This window comes from Nelumbo nucifera, chromosome 3, assembly GCF_055504915.1.
Source record: "Nelumbo nucifera cultivar China Antique chromosome 3, China Antique-T2T, whole genome shotgun sequence".
Classification (NCBI taxonomy): Eukaryota; Viridiplantae; Streptophyta; class Magnoliopsida; order Proteales; family Nelumbonaceae; genus Nelumbo; species Nelumbo nucifera.
In genome coordinates, this window is record NC_142651.1 from 68,930,494 (window position 1) to 68,950,708 (window position 20,215).

Below are 20,215 nucleotides of genomic sequence, written 5' to 3' on the forward strand. Positions count from 1 at the left end.
TGGAAATCTAGTCCGATTCAAGGATTCAAGTAATCCCATGCTGTATGTGCCTCGGGTCTTACCCTGATGGCTGAGACAGGCCATCCCAACACTTGGTGGCACACCAGTATCAGCCTTGGCAGGATAAATCTCCCCAGACTTATCCAATGGCTGTGAACATTTAAAACTAACATGAGTCTCTACAAATGTCCTGTTTTAGGGTTTTACACAGAATTAATCCAAACAACATGAATCAAACATGCAGTTTATTTATTTCCACTAAATAACAAAAGTACATCAAAATGATTGAAGCTAAGGGCATACAAAACTGTCTAACAGCTCCCACTTGCACTTAGGTCCAATCTGGTATAAGCCGGAGTCCCATACTTTCCACGTGTTTCTCAAACACCTTCTATGTCAGTGGCTTAGTCAATCGGTCTGCCACATTATCCGCTGATGCTACCTTTTGAATTAGGACGTCCCCTCTACCAACGATCTCCCGCAGTACATGGTACTTCCTCTCGATGTGCTTTGACTTCGAGTGGGCCCGAGGCTCTTTAGCCTGGGCGATCGCTCCATTGTTGTCACACAACAACGGGATGGGTGATGTGCTGGATGGAATCGCTCCCAATTCGTGTATGAATTTCTTCATCCACACGGCTTCCTTGGCAGCTTCACTTGCGGCAATGTACTCGGCCTCGGTTGTGGAGTCTGCAGTGGACCCCTGTTTGCTGCTTTTCCAGCAAACAGCACACGATCCTATCGTGAAAACATACCCAGATGTAGACTTTCTATCATCTGGATCCGACTGGAAATCGGCATCGGTATACCCTAGAACTTGCAGTGAACTACCATCGAATATAGACAAAACTCTTTCGTCCTTCGAAGGTATTTGAGTATGTTCTTCACAGCAGTCCAATGCTCCTATCCTGGGTTTGCCTGGAATCTGCTTACCACACTCACCGCCTGAGCTATGTCCGGGCGAGTGCACAACATGGCGTACATGATGCTCCCCACAGCTGAGGCATAGGGAACGTCTCTCATGCTCTCAATCTCCTCAGAAGTCTTGGGAGACATCTTCTTGGAGAGAGTGACTCCGTGCCCGAAAGTAGTCCCTGAATTTGTCAGAAGTCCAACAAGGTCCTATTTCTTGGAGAGAGTCCTCAGAAGTCCAACAAGGTCCTATTTCTCCTCTCTGAAACACCGTTGAGTTGAGGTGTAGCAGGAGGAGCTAGTTGTGACACTATCCCATTGGCCTTTAAGTAGTCCCTGAATTTGTCAGAGAGATACTCGCCACCTCGATCTGATCGAAGGGCCTTAATTTCTCTCCCTAACTGTTTCTCGACTTCCTGTCTGAACTCTTTGAACTTTTCAAATGATTCAGACTTATGTCTCATTAGGTACACGTAACCATATCGTGAAAAATCATCTGTAAAGGTGATGAAGTACACGTGTTGATTCCGTGTCCTAACACTCAGGGGACCACATACATCAGTATGTATTAGGTCAAGTGTGCCTGCACATCTTTCAGGCTTACCGTCAAATGGCCGCTTAGTCATCTTACCTTGGAGGCAAGGTTCACAAGTGGGAAGATTTTCTACGGTTAGAAAATCCAAAGGGCCATCCTTTACCAATCTTGTGATTCGGTCGACACCGATGTGGCCAAGTCGGTAATGCCAGAGGCACGTGGGATTTACTGTATCACGAGTCCTTTTCTTGGGATTTTCGACCGACGTAGTTTCGGTTAAGTTAGTTTCCAAAGAAGGATGCAGAACATAGAGACCGTTCTCTAGTTCCCCGCATGCGATGAATTTATTATTCCGTTTAACAGTAATCATATTACTAAAGTAAACAGTATATCCATCAGCACACAATTTTGAAACAGAAATTAAATTCCTTCTCAAGTTCTGTACATAAAGACAATCTTTAAGTACAAGGACTCCTTCTTTAAAAACTAATTCTACGGTTCCTATTGCCGCAGCTGCGACACTTGCAGTTGTTCCCAAGAACAGTGTCACTTCACCTTCACTCAACCTTCTGCTAACTTTGAACCCCTGCAGTGAGTTACACGCATGAGTTGAAGCCCCGGAGTCAACACACCAAGACACAGAAGTAACTAACATATTAGTTTCTATGACACAAGTTTCGATATTACCTTTCTTAGATTCCAGGTAGGTAGGACAGTTCCTCTTCCAGTAGCCGGTCTGCTTGCAGAAGTGACAGACATCAGATGCCTTGTTCTTCTTCTGCTTCTTGGGTTTGGTAGTCTTCTTCTGGGGCTTCTTTGCCTTTCTCTTTCTCTTGCCCGATTTGTTAGCTTCAGCAAGCATAACCACAGGCTCATCCTTCTTGAGTAAATCCTCGGCCCTCTGCAACATATTGCTGAGTTCCTGGACGCTGACATTCAGCTTATTCATATTGTAGTTCATAGTGAACGCATTGAAGGAAGAGGGCAAAGAATTTAGGATGGCATCCACTTGCGTGCCAAGATCTAGCCCGGATCCAAGAGCTTCAAGTTCGTTGATGTATCCCATCATCCGAAGACAATGGTCATGAACTTTCTGCCCTTTGGTCATCTGCGCGGTCATGAACAATTTCAGGACCTTCTGTCGAGTAGAACGGTTCTGCTCCTCATACATTGTCCTTAGACTGTCCAATATGTCCTTGGCAAGTTCGATCTGATCGAACTGCCTCTGTATTGAGTTGTCTAATGAGGCAATGACAAAGCAGCGGGCTAGGGAGTTCTTATCCTCCCAATCTTGGTAGTCCCTCCTACGGGCCTCAGAAGCCCTATCACCCGGACGTTCCGGGGCAGGATTTTTCACTACCTTGTCTAACTTTTCAGAAGTTAGGACCAGCATAAGATTTCTGTACCAGTCGGCATAGTTTGGGCCCTTAAGCTTGTTATCGTCTAGAAGCTTTGCAAATTGACCGTTTGCCATTTTCTGATAAAACAGCAAAATCATTAGTCCACAACCTTAGTTTGATTCATGTTTACCTACATAGATATGGCTTTTAATCTATGTTCCATTCCCATTTGTTCATCTCTGAGATTTCCCTCCTATCTCAGCGACGGAGACGACGAAATGTCTCTGGAAATGTGGGAAATCACATGGGGTGCGTGAAGCCAACTGTTTCAGCTGCATAACCCCACCACCTTTCTGTGACGGATCATATCCACTCATCAAATGAGTTTCCCTTTGGCCTCTGTCAGACAAGGTTCAGAGCCGTTTTCAGGTAAACCCTTCTGTCCAGTGAGTGCACACCCATCATATTCAGGTTACGCCAAGGTACCGTGAGAGAGTTCCCATTTTCTGGTGAAGCCCCTCCCACATCGGTCTATGACGCCCCTATCATCTTATGAAACACTCCAACAGATCCAACAGCAAATGGATAGCCCAATTTTATGGTGCGTTTCCTCATTACTGATGGACCCATCATTGTGCTAATGACGGAAGGCCTGTAGAGAGTCCATCATATGGATCTCCCTATCACTTGCATTCATATTTGCTGGAGGGAACAAAATTATGGGCTAGTTCTAATTTAGGTCAAACCAAAGTGGCTCCCACTGACTTTCATAAAGTCAGATTTCTGGTGGGCCTTAATCGGCTAGGGGTTCCGTACGCATCCCTTTTCAGGGTTGTGGGGCCCACCAGGCAAAGAGGGGGTCATCCAATGACCTTCAGGAACACCATGGCAATGATGTGCATTCAGCCATGGTGTGCGCAAGAGCCACTAACGAGTCATCACGGGCCAAGTACTTATGGCCCATGGTCGCAGCACATCAAACATCCAAACATCACATGTAAAGGAGGAATTGATCCAATCAATTAATTGCTGTAAAGCCCATTCAACGGCCCATTTAAAAACCAAGTCATTAACGATTAATGTCCACTAGGTGTATGGGCAGAATCGCAGATAGCAGTTCGACCCATACAGCTTATCTCACAATAATGGGCTTTTGCAGTTTTAACCCTTTAAAACTGGGCTTTACAGGTGGGCCGAATTAATTCCTGTGATTGAACATCAGATTTGGAACAAAAGTGTGAGACAATTGGACTGAGAACAGCCCCTTTCGAAACCCAGATTCGGTTCAAACAGTTTTGGTCCAATCTAGTCTGAAATGGTCCAAAACTGATTTTCAATTCAAGAATTAATTATTGAATGATCTGAAATTAATAGTTTTGATTTCTAGCAAACACAAAACAATTATGGACTGTTCGCACCACCTGCAAAACAGAGGTTAATCACAAGGGTTGACGTTTCATAAACTGCAAATCGCAGAAAACGATTTCTCCATCTACAAATCTCCAGCGCCGCCATCTCCTTCCATCTTCTTTAATCAAGAAAAATAACAGAAATCCTATTTCTATTAATTACATTCTTGATCAAATCCTATACATTCAGTCTAAAAATAAAAAAAAAATTATTTACAGACCGAATTGAATGAAATAAATAAATAGAAAAGAAAAAAAGGGTGCGCAGAGCATCTGCGCTAAAACTGCACTGCGATCTCCAGGTTTGAACAGTCCATTCAATCAAAATAAATAAAGAACAATTCCAAATAAATTTTGGATTTAATAGAAATTAATTTCAGATCAATCGCCCTTAACAAGAAACAGTTTCTTGAAAAAAGAAAACAATCTGCGCAAATCTTGAAAGAACACCTTCTATCCATCTGCGCAGGGTCAGATCTGATTTTCTTTTGGTTCAAGATTCGAACCTGTGGCTCTGATACCACTGAAAGAATGGTAGGATCCATCTAATGGACGCCATAAAGGTTGCGGAATGGGTGGGGCGAATTTCAAAAATTTCCTACCTTCTCCCAACTGGGAATCATATTCCCTGAATTTAGAATACAATATTCAAGGATCTACTTGAACCCTAATCAAACCAGATCTGTACCAAAAGATAAATGGGAGGATTATACCTGATCCGGAGAAGCAGTATCTCCCAAAGTTGGTGTTCACGCCCAAAGAAAGCTCCAAGATCTGTCCCTGCTGAAGATGACACAGCTGTGGATGGAACAGAACCAGCAGGGTGCGTCCTACACACTGGATCCTTCACAAGAATCCCCTGGATGTACTAAACACTGAATTCTTTCAGTCTTTCTTGCAAGACTGATGTCAAGAACTGGTTTCTTGACTTTCTTTTCTGCAAAGATCAAATCTTACAATAATGCAGATGGCGGCGGCAGGAGGAGATTTCCAGAAACGAAAAGGCTGAACTGTTTTCTTTTCTGGAGAGAATGAGATCTAATCTCAATTCGCAGGAACCCTTCTTGCTTACCAGAACCTCTTGGATCGAAATCTGATTTCCCTCTCTTGGGGTCATTCGAAAATCTCCTCCCTTTCTTCTTGATTAAGAAATCTCCTAATTAGGAGTTATCCCAATCCAAATCAGTATTTGGATAGGGGATAATCTTAATCCCTTTCCCAGATAGAGTTAGCTTACTCCTGATCTTATCAGGAGGTTACCAGATTCAAATCTGATTTGAATTTGGTCTCTAAGAGTGGATAAGGCTAAGAGCCCAATCCTTTTTGCTAACTTCAATCTCAAATTCGCCCCATTGATGGGTGATCATATCAGCCCACCTCGAAATGGGCTTTTGGCCCATTAAGTATTCAGTGTTTAATTAGTTTCCAATCTGCTGCCCAGTTGGGCTTCTTTGTATGGCGTGGGACCCAAGCATTGATCTACACACCAGCCACATGGGTTCGGCCCAGCCTTTAATACAAGGCCCAGCCGAATTCACTGAAAATCTCAATGAACCCCTTGAGTCCATCGTATGAACCCTATGGGCCCAACACTTACATTAAGTGGTCCCTGGGCCAAGCCATCTTATAAAAACCCAGGGACTGTGGGCAGGTGCAAGATTAGCCCATCAGGTATTATCCTAAATGGTCTTACACTTAACCTCTCAGCCCTTAATGATCAAGCACTGCCCGACAAGAGAGGACCTCTCCCTCGGCTGCAAGGAACAGTGCCGCACTCTCCTCTCACATGGATCCCGGGAATTAAAACCATTTGCAAACATTTTGAAACCGTACATATATATGTAAATATATTAATTTTGCAAAATCAAAATTACAACGATTGAAATCAACTGCCGGCAGTTTGGTTTCCATCAGAGAGAGTGCATTCCCGATCATTACCCTTTGTCCGACAAAGTGGCTGATTCTGTCACTATGACCACCCACTCAGATGAATTCTCAAACTGCCCCAACATACCCAGGTTTTGATCCCCACTAAGGATCTCACTGATTGGCATATCAAAGGCAGCCTGATCCAGCACCTAGTGAAGTGTCATAATCGAGTTTAGGGGTTAGGTGTAACTTTCCAGTTTTGCCCATCTATCTCCAAGGTCCAGGGCAAGACTGGAAATCTAGTCCGGTTCAAGGATTCAAGTAATCCCATGCTGTATGTGCCTCGGGTCTTACCCTGATGGCTGAGACAGGTCATCCCAACACTTGGTGGCACACCAGTATCAGCCTTGGCAGGATAAATCTCCCCAGACTTATCCAACGGCTGTGAACATTTAAAACTAACATGAGTCTCTACAAATGTCCACTTTTAGGGTTTTACACAGAATTAAACCAAACAACATGAATCAAACATGCACTTTATTTATTTCCACTAAATAACAAAAGTACATCAAAATGATTGAAGCTAAGGGCATACAAAACTGTCTAACAGGTTTCCCAGGTGAGGACCCTCACAAACATCTAAAGGAATTTCATATCGTCTGTTCAAGCATGAAACCCCACGGTATGACCGAGGACCACGTAAAATTCATAGCCTTTTCATTTACTTTAAGAGATAAAGAAAAGGATTGGTTGTATATTCTCCCTTCCGGTTCAGTACGCACATGGGATGAAATGAATAGGATATTTTTAGAAAAATATTTTCCTGCATCCCGGGCTGCAAATATAAGAAAAGAAATATGTGGAGTTCGGCAATTTGGTGGGGAGACATTATATGAATATTGGGTAAGGTTTAAGCAACTTGTTGCTAGTTGTCCCCACCACCAAATTCCTGAACAATTGTTAATCCAGTACTTCTATGAAGGGCTTCTGCCCATGGATAGAAGTATGGCCGATGCAGCCAGTGGAGGAGCTCTAGTGAACAAGACACCTGAAGCGGCCAGGGAATTAATCTCCAATATGGCCAAAAATTCTCAGCAATTCGGTACAAGGACAGAAGGTACCATTAGAAGGGTTAACGAGGTAAGCCATGCAAATTTAGAAAACCAGATTTCTGATTTAACTGCTTTGGTTAAGCAGCTCGCAGCGGGACAGTTACAAACTGCCAGGGTGTGTGGTATCTGTTCGATCCCTGGACATCCTTCGAACATGTGTCCATCACTACAAAATGGCCCGATGCAGCAAGTCAATGCCGTGGGAGGATTCCTGGGCCAGCCCCAACGAAAGTATGATCCTTACTCCAATCATTACAATCCGGGGTGGAGAGATCATCCAAACTTAAGATATAGGTCCCAAGGAGGACAGCAGAAATATCTGCCCCAATTTTTCAGTCGACAGCCCCAATTTTCAACACCCATCACTGCACAAGGCCAACCCCCAAATTCAGGTATGTCTTTGGATGATATAGTTAAGGCTCTCGCTACTAATACTCAGCAATTTCAGTAGGCAACGAGAGCCAGCATTCAGAATTTGGGGAACCAAATTAGCTAACTTGCCACTTCCATCAGCAAGTTGGAGGCGCAGAACTCTGGGAAACTACCCTCACAAATGGTAGTTAATCCGAAAGAGAATGCAAGTGCGGTGGTGTTGAGGAGTGGAAGAGAGTTTCAGTCCCAACCAAGTTCACCATCGAAGCCAGCCAAGGAAGAGGAAGGACAAGGGTCAAACAACAGCCCCATTGAGGTAAAATCGGACCCCCGTCTCCCTAAGGTTACTAATGTTGTACCACCTTTTCCTAGCAGGTTGGCAAGTTCAAAGAAAGAGGAATATGAACAAGAAGTGTTAGAAACCTTCAGGAAGGTGGAGATCAACATTCCCTTGCTAGATGCAATAAAACAAATCCCTAAATATGCAAAATTTTTGAAAGAGTTATGCACTAACAAGAGGAGACTGCAAATTGATGAAAAGGTAAGAGTGGGAGAGAACGTTTCAGCCGTGATCAAGAGGACCCTGCCAGAAAAGCGTGCTGATCTAGGTATGTTTACCCTACCCTGTGATTGGCAATAAACGAATCGAGCGTGCCATGCTGGACTTAGGTGCATCTATTAATGTCATGCCATACTCAATTTACTGTGCATTGAGAGTAGGTCCTTTAAAAGAGACTAGAGTTGTTATTCAATTGGCTGATCATTCTAATGCATACCCAGAAGAGATTGTTGTGGATGTACTAGTGCAGTTTAATGATTTGATCTTTCCAGCTGATTTTTACATCCTGAAGATGGAAGAAGACACAGCCACGAGTTCAACCCCACGTCTATTAGGTCGGCCATTCATGAAAACGGCCAAGACCAAAATAGATGTGGACGAGGGTACCCTCTCCGTCGAGTTTGACGGAGAGATTGTAAAATTTAATATTTTTGATGCAATGAAATATCCTAGTGAGTGTCATTCGATCTGCTCTATTGATACTATCGATTCAATTGTGCAGGAAGTCTTTGGAGAGGAGGACATGGACGATGAGCTGGAATATAAGGCACAATCGGACAGATCGATGCATCCTATGATACTCCAGAACCTAAACAGGAGGTAAGTACTTCTGATGTTCAATTGAAAGTTTCTCACACAAGGCTGCTACCCTCTGTTTTGCAGGTTCTGGAGCTGGAACTAAAGACCCTACCTGATCACCTAAAATATGCCTACTTGGGCGAAAAAGAGACACTGCTTGTGATCATTGCAAAAGGGTTGACTGAGGAGCAAGAGGAGAGGCTCATCAAAGTCCTAAAGGACCATAAGGAGGCGATTGGTTGGACCATAGCCGACATAAAAAGGGTCAGCCCCTCGATTTGCATGCATAGGATCCTTTTGGAAGATGATGCCAAACCGGTTAGAGAACCACAAAAGAAACTCAACCCGGTAATGAAAGAGGTGCTTAAACTGTTAGATGAAGGGATAATTTATCCAATTTCAGACAGCAAATGGGTAAGTCCTATTCATGTTGTGCCTAAGAAAACTGGGATGACTGTAGTAAAAAATAAAAATAATGAACTAAGTCCCATGAGGGTACAAGGTGGTTGGCGAATGTAATAGATTTTCGAAAACTCAACTTGGCCACTCGAAAGGACCATTTTCCCCCACCCTTCATTGATCAGATGCTAGAGAGGCTGGCAGGTAAGGCTTTCTTCTATTTTCTCGACGGATTCTCCGGGTATTATCAGATTGTTATTACGCAGGAGGACAAAGAGAAAACGACATTTACTTGTCCATTCGGCACTTTTGCCTACAGACAAATGCCCTTTGGTTTGTGTAACGCTCCAAGCACTTTTCAAAGATGCATGATGAGCATATTTTCTGATTTTATTGAAAAATGCATTGAAGTGTTCATGGATGATTTTACTGTTTATGGTGATTCGTTTGATGACTGCTTGAATAGTTTAAGTAAAATTCTGAATAGGTGTGTGTAAACAAATCTTGTCTTAAACTATGAAAAATGTCATTTTATGGTGAAGGAGGGTATTGTGTTGAGACATTTAGTTTCAGCCAGAGGAATAGAAGTCGACAAGGCAAAAATTGATTTGATTGTGAGTTTACCTTACCCTACAAATGTTAGGGAGGTTCGTTCTTTTCTTGGACATGCAGGCTTTTATCGCAGGTTCATCAAAGATTTTTCAAAAATTGCCCTACCATTGTCCAGTTTGCTACAAAAAGATGCGCCTTTCGATTTTGATGATGAGTGCAAGAAAGCATTTAACAAGCTTAAAAATTTATTAACCATTGCACCCATCATTCAACCACCCGATTGGAACTTGCCCTTTAAGATCATGACTGATGCATGCAATTATGCAGTAGGGGCTGTTCTAGGGCAGCGAATAAATGGGAAGAGCCATGTCATTCACTATGCTTCCAAAACGTTGAATGTTGCACAGAGCAATTACACAACCACTAAAAAAGAGCTATTAGCTATTGTGTTTGCTTTAGACAAATTTAGGTCATATTTGCTTGGCTCTAAAGTGATTGTTTTTTCGGACCATGCAGCTTTGAGATACCTACTAGCAAAGAAGGAGTCAAAACCGAGGCTGATAAGGTGGATACTCTTGCTCCAAGAGTTCGATCTAGAAATCAAGGATCGAAGGGGAGCTGAAAATTCGGTGGCTGATCACCTAAGTAGGTTGGTGAAAGACGAGAGGACTCCTCTCCCATCTGTGAGTTGTTTCCTGATGAGCAGTTGTTCCACATGAGAGGTATGACTTCATGGTTTGCTGACATTGTGAATTACTTGGTCACTGGAATTTTGCCTAATGACCTTAGTAGATCCATAAAGAATAAAATCAGGTATGAGGCAAAATATTATGTATGGGATGAACCCTACCTATGGAAATTTTGTTCTGACCAAATGATTAGGAGATGTGTCCCTGAAGAGGAGCAGATGTCGATTCTAAGGATTTGTCATAATTACGCTTGTGGGGGCCATTTTGGGCCAAAGAGGACTGCTCGAAAAGTCTTGGACAGTGGGCTGTATTGGGCCACCCTATTTAGAGATGCCTACTGGTTTTGTAAAAACTATGAAAGATGTCAACAAACAGGTACACTATCTCACAGGAATGAGATGCCCCAAACCCCCATTCTTATTTGTGAAATATTTGATGTTTGGGGCATTGATTTCATGGGACCATTTCCCCCCTCTTGTGGTTTTTCTTACATACTTTTGGCAGTCGATTATGTCTCAAAATGGGTGGAAGCCAAAGCCACCAAAACTGATGATTCTAAATGTGTTGTAGGGTTTATAAAGTCTAACATCTTCAGTAGGTTTGGCATGCCTCGAGCCATCATAAGCGATCAAGGGACCCATTTTTTCAATAGAACAGTTGAAGTCTTGTTGAGAAGATATGGGGTGCATCACCGAATTACCACTGCTTATCATCCCCAGACTAACGGCAAGCTGAAATTTCCAATAGAGAGGTAAAGTCCATCTTGGAAAAGACGGTGAATCCAGGAAGGAAGGATTGGAACCTACATCTAGATGATGCTCTCTAGGCATATCAGACAGCTTACAAGACCCCAATAGGTATGTCCCTTACAGGTTAATTTTTGGCAAATCTTGCCACTTGCCGGTGGAAATTGAACATAGGGCCTATTGGGCAATCAAGCAATGCAACATGAATATGGAAGAAGCAGGGAAGGAAAGGAAGCTCCAGTTGCAAGAGCTGGAAGAGTTGAGGTTAGAGGCATACGAGAATTCAAGAATCTACAAAGAAAAGACCAAATCGTTCCATGACAATGCATTCTTAAGAAAACAATTTAAAATTGGACAAAAGGTCTTATTGTATAATTCTCGACTTCAACTCATGCCAGGTAAGCTGCATTCTAGGTGGATGGGTCCATTTACTGTGACTAATGTTTTTCCCTATGGTGTAGTAGAGATCAAAAGTCTCAACATAGGTAAGATCTTCAAGGTGAATGGACATCGATTGAAGTTGTTCCACGAGGATGCAAATGTCCCTTCTATGGTAGACATCTTGTTGGACATTCCACGGTATTCATTGGATTAAAGGAGCAAAAGGAGGACGTCGACCATAATGACGTTAAACAATTGTGCTTCTGGGAGGCAACCCATTATGTTTAGTTAATTTTGTTATTTTGTTTGGTTTTGATTTTTGTGTTAAGCAGGAACCTCAGAAAGCAAACAGGGAAGTACCCCCAAATCCTTCTACTTTATGCATAATCACATACATTGGGGACAATGTATAACTTAAGTGTGGGGGGGGATTAGGAAAATCTGATGGAAATTTGGGATACCTTACCTTCTTGAAATTTCTGCACCCTGGAAACTTATCCTTGAATGATTTCAACTTATCAAGAATCATGTGCTTAGGCTGAATAGATAAGATAGGATGCAAAAATGACTAACTGAATCTTTCTTGGCTGAATATGGTACCTCATGATTTTAATCGATCCATAGGCAAGATGCATAATTGATTTTCACATAATTATCTGTCAAACATGAGTTGATTATTCTAGAACTTTCTGTGTTAGGCATATTGAGACCACGATCAATGAATTCATGGATCAGGCGGCGAAAACCTATGATTTTTGTGCAAAAAAAAAAAAAGAATCGTGACTAATGTGAGATGGAGCATAAAATGCACTTACATCTAGAAACAAAAGCAATGTGAGATGGAGCATAAAATGCACTCACATCTAGAAACAAAAGCAAGGGTGTGATGGAGCATAAAATGCACTCACCCTAGAACCCCAACCCCATTCTCACCTTCAGATCCTAGGAATTCATACTAAGTGGTGGAGATGTGATACATAGCAAGCTTATGGAAATAAGCACACATTGTTTTGGCTTAAGAAACAAAGAAAGGTAAGTGAATCTGGCTGTATTGGTTTGTCAAAAGCAATGAGTACCCATTCAGCCAGGGAGTTTCAACCGGGAAGGTTTGTCTCCTTGACTATCAATTTATCCTGGGACCATGAGAAATGGTGATTTGCGATCACTCCTGAACGAGAAGAAAGGGAGAAAGAGATGAAAGAGGGAAGGTTACCAAGTCTGAACTAAAGCATGAAATGAACCAGGCCTCATGTAGAGAAAAAGAAAGATTGAAAATCAATAGTTAGTTACTTTTGTGTTACTTGATTTTTTTGCCTTGCCCGAGGACGGGCATAGTTTAAGTGTGGGGGGATTTGATGAGACTTAGAAAAACCTTATTTTGTCCCCTTAATTTTATCCTTTTACACTAATTTAGCACTTAAATGCACTCATTACTCTTGTATTTCGATTCAGGGCAATAAAGAAGGCAATTGGAAGGAAACAGGCCAATTCGGGTGATTTTGCACAATTTCCACAACATTCAGTTATCTGGGCCTAACTCTCAATTCCGGACTCCGAATTGGGAAATTCAAGAAGCATTAGAAAGAAGAAATAAAGGCCCACAACTTTTATGTTTTGGGTTTTGACTGCTCCGGTCCGCATCAAGTACGAAACCCAACTCGGAGCAAGTTTGCAGCCAGGCCCATTTAACAGCTGAAACCCAACTCGCAGAAGAACCTGGAAGCAGCCCAAGTAACCGAGAAGCCCAATTCGGATGCAAGAGTCTAGAGTCCTAATTCGAATGTAATCTCCCATGAGGGAGAGAGTCTTATTAGATCTAAACTTTGAATGTAATCCTATAAGGATAAGAAGGTTGGGGATTAGATAAGAGATAGGATAGGATTAGTTCAAAGAAGATCAAGACTCCCTAATGATAAGATGATCTCCTAGAAGGAGTTGGAAAACAGCCCTCTCCTTTGGCTATATAAAGAGGGGGGCGAACCAGCTCTAGCATCACTCACTCTCAGATCCAACAGATCGTCAAGAAGATCAAGAAGCTCAAGAAGGCAGTTCGGCTATGGAGAAGAAAAGCATGGAGATTTCACAGATCATGAGCAGCTAAGCTTCTTTTTCTGGTTCAAGGGTGGAGGATCAATTGTGTCATTGTGAGGTTCTGTAGTTAATTTGTTTTCTTGCTTTTTAATTCAAGTATTCATTGATTCTTGTGCATATCTTTATTGGATGTTGATGTTAATTAGTTTGACAAACTGAATTAATGTTGATTTTCCAACTGCTATCCATGATTTCAGTGATCCGTAATTGTCACGAATAATGGTACAAGTAGCAATTAGGTTGATATCTTTTTGGGTCAATTGTTCGTGATAGCCATTGACCAATGTTTTAACATGATTTAACCTAAAGGAATCGATGGAACAAGATTCAGTAATTGCAGCTATCTCAATTATTGTTATTTTGGTTTAACTGTTTTCACAAATCTTAATGCTATCACTGTTTAATATGGACGTTATCGTACCCAGTTAAGTGGTGATAAGTGTTGATCGAATGCTGGGTTTGGTCAACTAAATTAGGAAAACACAAGGTTTATTATGGCTATCCTAATAAATCTAGGGTTAAATGCTTGAATTGCAAGAATGTTGAAATGTACCTAGGATCGATGGCCAATCGATTCAACCCGAACCCTTGAACCAGAATTTGGTAAGACTGATTTTCTCTTGTTTAAGTTGCTATTTATTTTCTTTTGTTTTAATTTTAGTATTTAAATTCTCTCACTCAATTACATTACCCATTCGGCTAAGAGAATATTGATTTCCTCCCTGTGGGATTCGACCTAGAACCACTTTTACTGCAAATATTTTATTGTGGGACTAGTATTAATTTTGAGGGCTTCGATAACAAGCCAGCGAGTATCTCTCTGACGAATTCAGGGACTACATAAAGGTGAATGGGATAGTATCATAGCGAGCTCCTCCTGCTACACCATAACTAAACGGTGTGTTAGAGAGGAGGAACTAGACTTTATTGGATATGGTCCGATCACTTCTTATACACTCCGAGTTACCCACATCCTTTTGGGGTTATGCATTAGAGACTGCGATATTTGTACTGAACTGGGTTCCAACCAAATCAATTCTAAAGACTCCCTATGGGCTTTGGACCGGTAAAAACCAAGTGTGAGACACTTGATGATTTGGGGTTGTCCGACACATGTTAAAAGAACGAGTACAGACAAATTGGAATCCATGACCAGTCATTGCCTATTTGTAGGCTACCCCCAAAGGCTCTATGGGTTACCTATTCTATGACCCAGGAGAACAGAAGGTGTTCTTTAGCCGAAATGCCCATTTCTTGGATGATGATTACATCCTGAACAATCATCATCAATAAGTTGTTCTTGATGAGGAGAGCTCAAGGGTAGTGGGAGATGTCCCACAAGCTCCAGGTAATGACCAACCTAGAAGATCTACCCGGGTTTCCAAGCCTCTAGTTCGTTTCGGCTATGACCAGGATAGTTACTTGGTGGAAGCTATGACAAGTGAGGAGGATCCTATGACTTATACAGAAGCAATGTTGGACATAGATTCCTTGAAGTGGGTAGATGCCGTGAGAGATGAAATGGACTCAATGGAGACCATTGGAGTCTGGACTCTAGTAGATTCGCCCCCTGGAGTAAAGTTAATTGGTTGCAAATGGATCTATAAGAGGGAGAAGGGCCCCGATGGTAAGGTTGAGACCTACAAGGCTCGTCTTGTGGTGAAAGGGTACACTCAGAAAGAGGGAATCAATTATGAGGAAACTTTTTCGCCGGTGGCCATGCTTAAATCCATTAGGATCCTACTAGCTATAGCAGCATACCATGATTATGAGATTTGGAAAATGGATGTCAAAACTGCATTCCTGAATGGAGATCTTAGTGAAGATATCACATGCAACAATCGTAAGGTTTCATAGCTGCAGGTCAGGAACACTTGGTATGTAAATTAAATAGATCCATATATGGACTTAAGCTAGCTTCTAGGAGTTGGAACATCCGGTTTGACTCTACCATCAAAAGGATTTACTTTGAGCAAAATCTGGATGAACCCTATGTTTACAGGAAATCCAATGGGGATAAGGTTACATTCTTAGTTCTGTATGTAGATGACATTCTACTCATTGGGAATGATGTAGGAATGTTGACTATGGTGAAAGTATGGCTTTCACAGCAATTCTCCATGAAAGATCTTGGAGAAGTCTCCTATATACTAGGTCTTCAGGCATGAAAGCCTTCAATATAGGATTATCCCAATCTGCTTATATTGACAAGATAGTCAAAAGATACAGCATGGAGAACTCTAATAAAGGAAATGTTTCTTTCAGGTATGGAGTCACTTTCTCCAAGGACATGTCTCCCAAGACACCTGAGGAGATTGAGGGCATGATGGACGTTCCGTATGCCTCAGCCATAGGGAGCATCATGTATGTCAGGGCAGGAGCATTGGACTGCTATGGAAAACATACTCTAATACCTTCGAAGGACAAAAGAGTTTTTCCTGGTATTCGATGGTAGTTCACTACAAATCAAGGGGTATACTGATGCTAACTTCCTGTTAGATCCAGATGGTAGAATGTCTACATCTGGTCATAACTTCATGATAGGATCGTGTGTTGTTAACTGGAAGAGCAGCAAACAGGAGTCCTGAGTAGTAAGAATAATAGTCCACAACCCAACCCAAATAAATTTTTGTAAGTGAGGCTGCCAAATGAATGAAGGTGTTCATTCTGGAATTTGGAATTCAGCACATCACCCATTCCACTATTGTGTAACAACATTGGATCTACGGAAGATTGATGTTAAAAGGTAGCATCAGTGGAGAATCTGGCAGACCCATTGACTAAGCCACTGACACAAAAAGTGTTTGAGAAACACGTGGAAAGTCTGGTACTCCGGCTTGTACCCGATTGGACCTAAGTGCAAGTGGGAGCTATTAGACAGTGTATGCCCTTAGCTTCAATTAGAATGATGTACCTTAAGACATTTAATGTAAATAAGTAAAGTACATATTTGATTCATGTTATTGTGGTGTGTTTCTGTGTAATACCCTTAAACTGGACACATAAGAGACTCATGTTAGTTTAGAATCTTCATAGCCGTTGGATAGATCTGGGGAGATTTATCCTGCTAAAGCTGACACTGATGTGCCACCAAGTTGGTTGGGGTGGCTTGTCTCAGCTGCCAGGGTGAGACTTGAGGTACATGCAGTGTGGGTTTTCTTGAAACCCTGAACCAGACCAGAATTCCAGTATTGCCCTGGACCTTGGAGATAGATGGGCAAAATTGTCATGTTACACCTAACCCCTAGACTCGATTATGATACTGCACTAGGTGTCAGATTGGGTTGTCTTTGATATGCCAATCCGTGACATCCTTAGAGGGGTCAAAACCTGGGTATGTTGGGATAGTTCGAGAATTCATCTGAGTGGGTGATCATAGTGACAGGATCAGCCCCTTTGTCGGACAAAGTGAATGATCGGGGATGCTCTCTCTCTGATGGAAACCAAAGCTGCCGACAGCCGATTTCAACCGTTGAAATTTATTTTTGCAAAACATATTTATATAGAGATATACATATATATACAAAATGTTTGCAAAAGGTTTTGATTCCTGGGATCCATGTGAGCAAAGAGTGCAACATTGTTCCTTGCAGTCGAGGGAGAGGTCCTCTCTTGTCGGGCAGTGTTTGATCATTATGGACTGAGAGGTTAAGTGTAAGACCATTAAGGGTAATACCAGATGGGCTAATCTTGTATCTGCCCACAGTCCTTGGGTTTTTATGACGTGGCTTGACCCAGGGACCATTCAGTGTAAATGTTGGGCCCATTAAGAGCCCATGGTGATGGACTCAGGGGTTCACTGTTTCCTTTAGTGAATTCGGCCAGGCCTTGTAACAGAGGTTGGGCTGAACCCATGTGGCTGATGTGATCAATGTTTGGGTCCCACGCCATACAACAATATCCAATTTGCCAACATTTTGGAGGATAACAGAGCACATGGACTTAATGGGCCTAAAGCCCTATTCGAACTTGTTTAATATGATTAATTAAAGAAGGGGCAGTTTTGGGATTTAGATCAGCAGATAGGATAAGGAGTTATCCCTTACCACTCAGAGAGTCCAGATCCAAATAATGATTTGGATTAGGAAACTCCTAATAAGATTAGGAGGGCTGATCTTTATCTGTAGATAAGATAAGGGATTATCCTTATCTCTTAAAGAGAGTCCAAATCCAAAAACAAGATTTGGATTAGGAAACTCCTAATGGGATTAGGAGAACCTTCCTTTAAGGCTATAATAAGAGGAGAAGGGTGAACCCCAGATCATCCTTCAAGATTACAGATTCAAGAGAGAAGACAGCACCAGTTGGACTGACGCCATCTTCTACTCTTGGCTTCTCTTACTGTTGCCGCATAGCCAGTTCGATCTCCACCTGTAGGAGCGATCAAGAAAGGTTCTTGATATCAGTTTTTGGATAAAAACTTTTCTAAAGTCGTGCTCACTCGCCCTCCATTGGATTCTTGGTGAAGAATCAGGTTCTTGCTAAAGAATCACCCTGCTCATTCTTCTCCACCCTACGTTGTGTCATCTTCAGTGGGAACAGTCTTTGGAGATTTCCTTGGGCGTGAACACCTTCATTGGGAGTTACTACTACTCTGTATCAGGTATTTCCCTCTCCTTCCTTTTGGTTTCAGATCTGGTCTAGTTTAGGGTTCAAGTTTGATCCTTGAAAATGTTGTTTTCTAAAATAGGGAATGTGATTCCCACATGGGAGAGAGAAATTTTTGAAATTTTGCCCAACCTACTTGAAGGGTTCGGCCATCCATATGATAGATCTCTCATCCCTTCACGTGAGAGAGTCTTCCATTTAGGAAAGGCCCCTCCCACACCGGTCTATGATGCCCCTATCATCCCATGAAGCAATTAAGCCAACTGCATTAGCAGATGGATAGCCCAATTTTATGGTAAATCCCCACCCACTAATACAGTCAACCTTCAAAGTAATGATGGAAGGCCTTTAGAAAGTTCATCATATGAATCTCCCTATCCCATGCACTTATATTTTTAGGAGGGAACGAATAATTATGCCTTAACTTAATTTATGTCAAACCAAAGCGGCTCACACTGGCTTTCATAAAGCCAAATTTAGATGGGCCCTAAACGGCTAGGGTTCCGCACGGTTCCTCTTAGGAAGGAAGATGGTGTGGGGCCCACCATGCAAGGAGTGAAATTCGCCCACCCTATTCTGCTGCAATCTTGGCATCCATACGATGGATCTCTCCTTCCTTTCAGTGGTATCAGAGCCATAGGTTCGAATCTCCGCAGACTTATCCAACGACTGTGAACGTTCTAAACTAACACGAGTCTCATTAAGTGTCCAGTTTAAGGGTCTTACATAGAAGCATACCACACAACATGAATCAAACATGCACTTTATTCATTTACATTAAATGTCAAAAGTACATCAAAACTAATTGGAGCTAAGGGCATACAAAACTGTCTAACAGCAGCTCCCACTTGCACTTAGGTCCAATCTGGTACAAGCCGGAGTCCCATGCTTTCCACGTGTTTCTCAAACACTTTCTATGTAAGTGGCTTAGTCAATGGGTCTGCCACATTCTCTGCTGATGCTACCTCTTAATCAATCTCCCATAGATCCAGTGTTGTCCCACAACAATGGTATGGATGATGTGTGGAATTCCAAATTCCCGAATGAACACCTTCATTCATAAGGCAGCCTCACTTACAGCAATGTGTTCGGCTTGGGTTGTGGACTGTTATTCTTGCTACTTAGGACCCTATTGGGCTGATTGGGCTGATTCAAGACCCACGGGAAAGATAAGAGAAGAAGGCACAACTTTCATGTTTTGGGCTTTCGCAGATTTGGCCTGGATCGAAGACAAATCTTGGCTCGAAGTCGGGGCAAATTCGCAGGAAGGCTCAATTCGCAACTGAAGCCCAACTTGCAGAAAAGCCTGGCTAAAGCCCAATTCGCAGAGAAGGTCTAATACGAATCCAAGAACAAGAAACTGAGAAGAGTCCTTCCAGATCTAAATTCTTGATGTAATCTTAGAAAGATAAAAGGATTGAGTTCATTAGATAAAGAGATAAGAGTAGGATTAGAATAGGACTTTCTATTCTTGTAAGTTAAACTTCAAGAGGAAGTAGGAGACCACCCCCTCCCCTTTAAACTATATAAAGGGGGGGGGGGGGGGGGGGGGGGACCAGCCTTGGGATCACTCAATCTTTGAATTGAATCAAGAAGCAAAGGAGCAATTAGTCAAGAGAGGAGAAAACAAATCAAGAAACAGAGGAAAGTTGATCAAGAATTCAAGAAACTTCAAGAAGAAGGTGGTGGCAAGAAGAGGAGATCTCAGCACCATGTTCTTTCTTTCCCTTTGTTTGCTTTAATTCTTTTATCATGAACTGATTTGTTTCTTGCTAGGGCTGTGGAAAGCGTAACCATGTTAATGAATATATTTTTATCTTTATGATTTATCCAAGATTGTGATTTCCATATAGTCTATGAATTATTGTGCTTAACGCAATTAAGAGCTTGGCCACCTCTTAATTGATTTGTGTTATGTGAATGAATCGAGAGAGAAATTCACATAATCGACTGAATAATTCATAGTGTGAATTGAATGGTATATAGAGATATATATACATGATTCATCTGAATTTAATGGTTTTTCTTGAACTTAATACACTTCCATCTTGAGAGCTCTACT

General features: G+C 42.0%; 1 pseudogene; it reads left to right on the plus strand.

Moving 5' to 3' along the window:
- The first annotated feature begins 7,070 nt into the window (after positions 1-7,070).
- On the plus strand, positions 7,071-11,153 carry LOC148801312 (uncharacterized; annotated as a pseudogene).
- Positions 11,154-20,215: the final 9,062 nt, after the last annotated feature.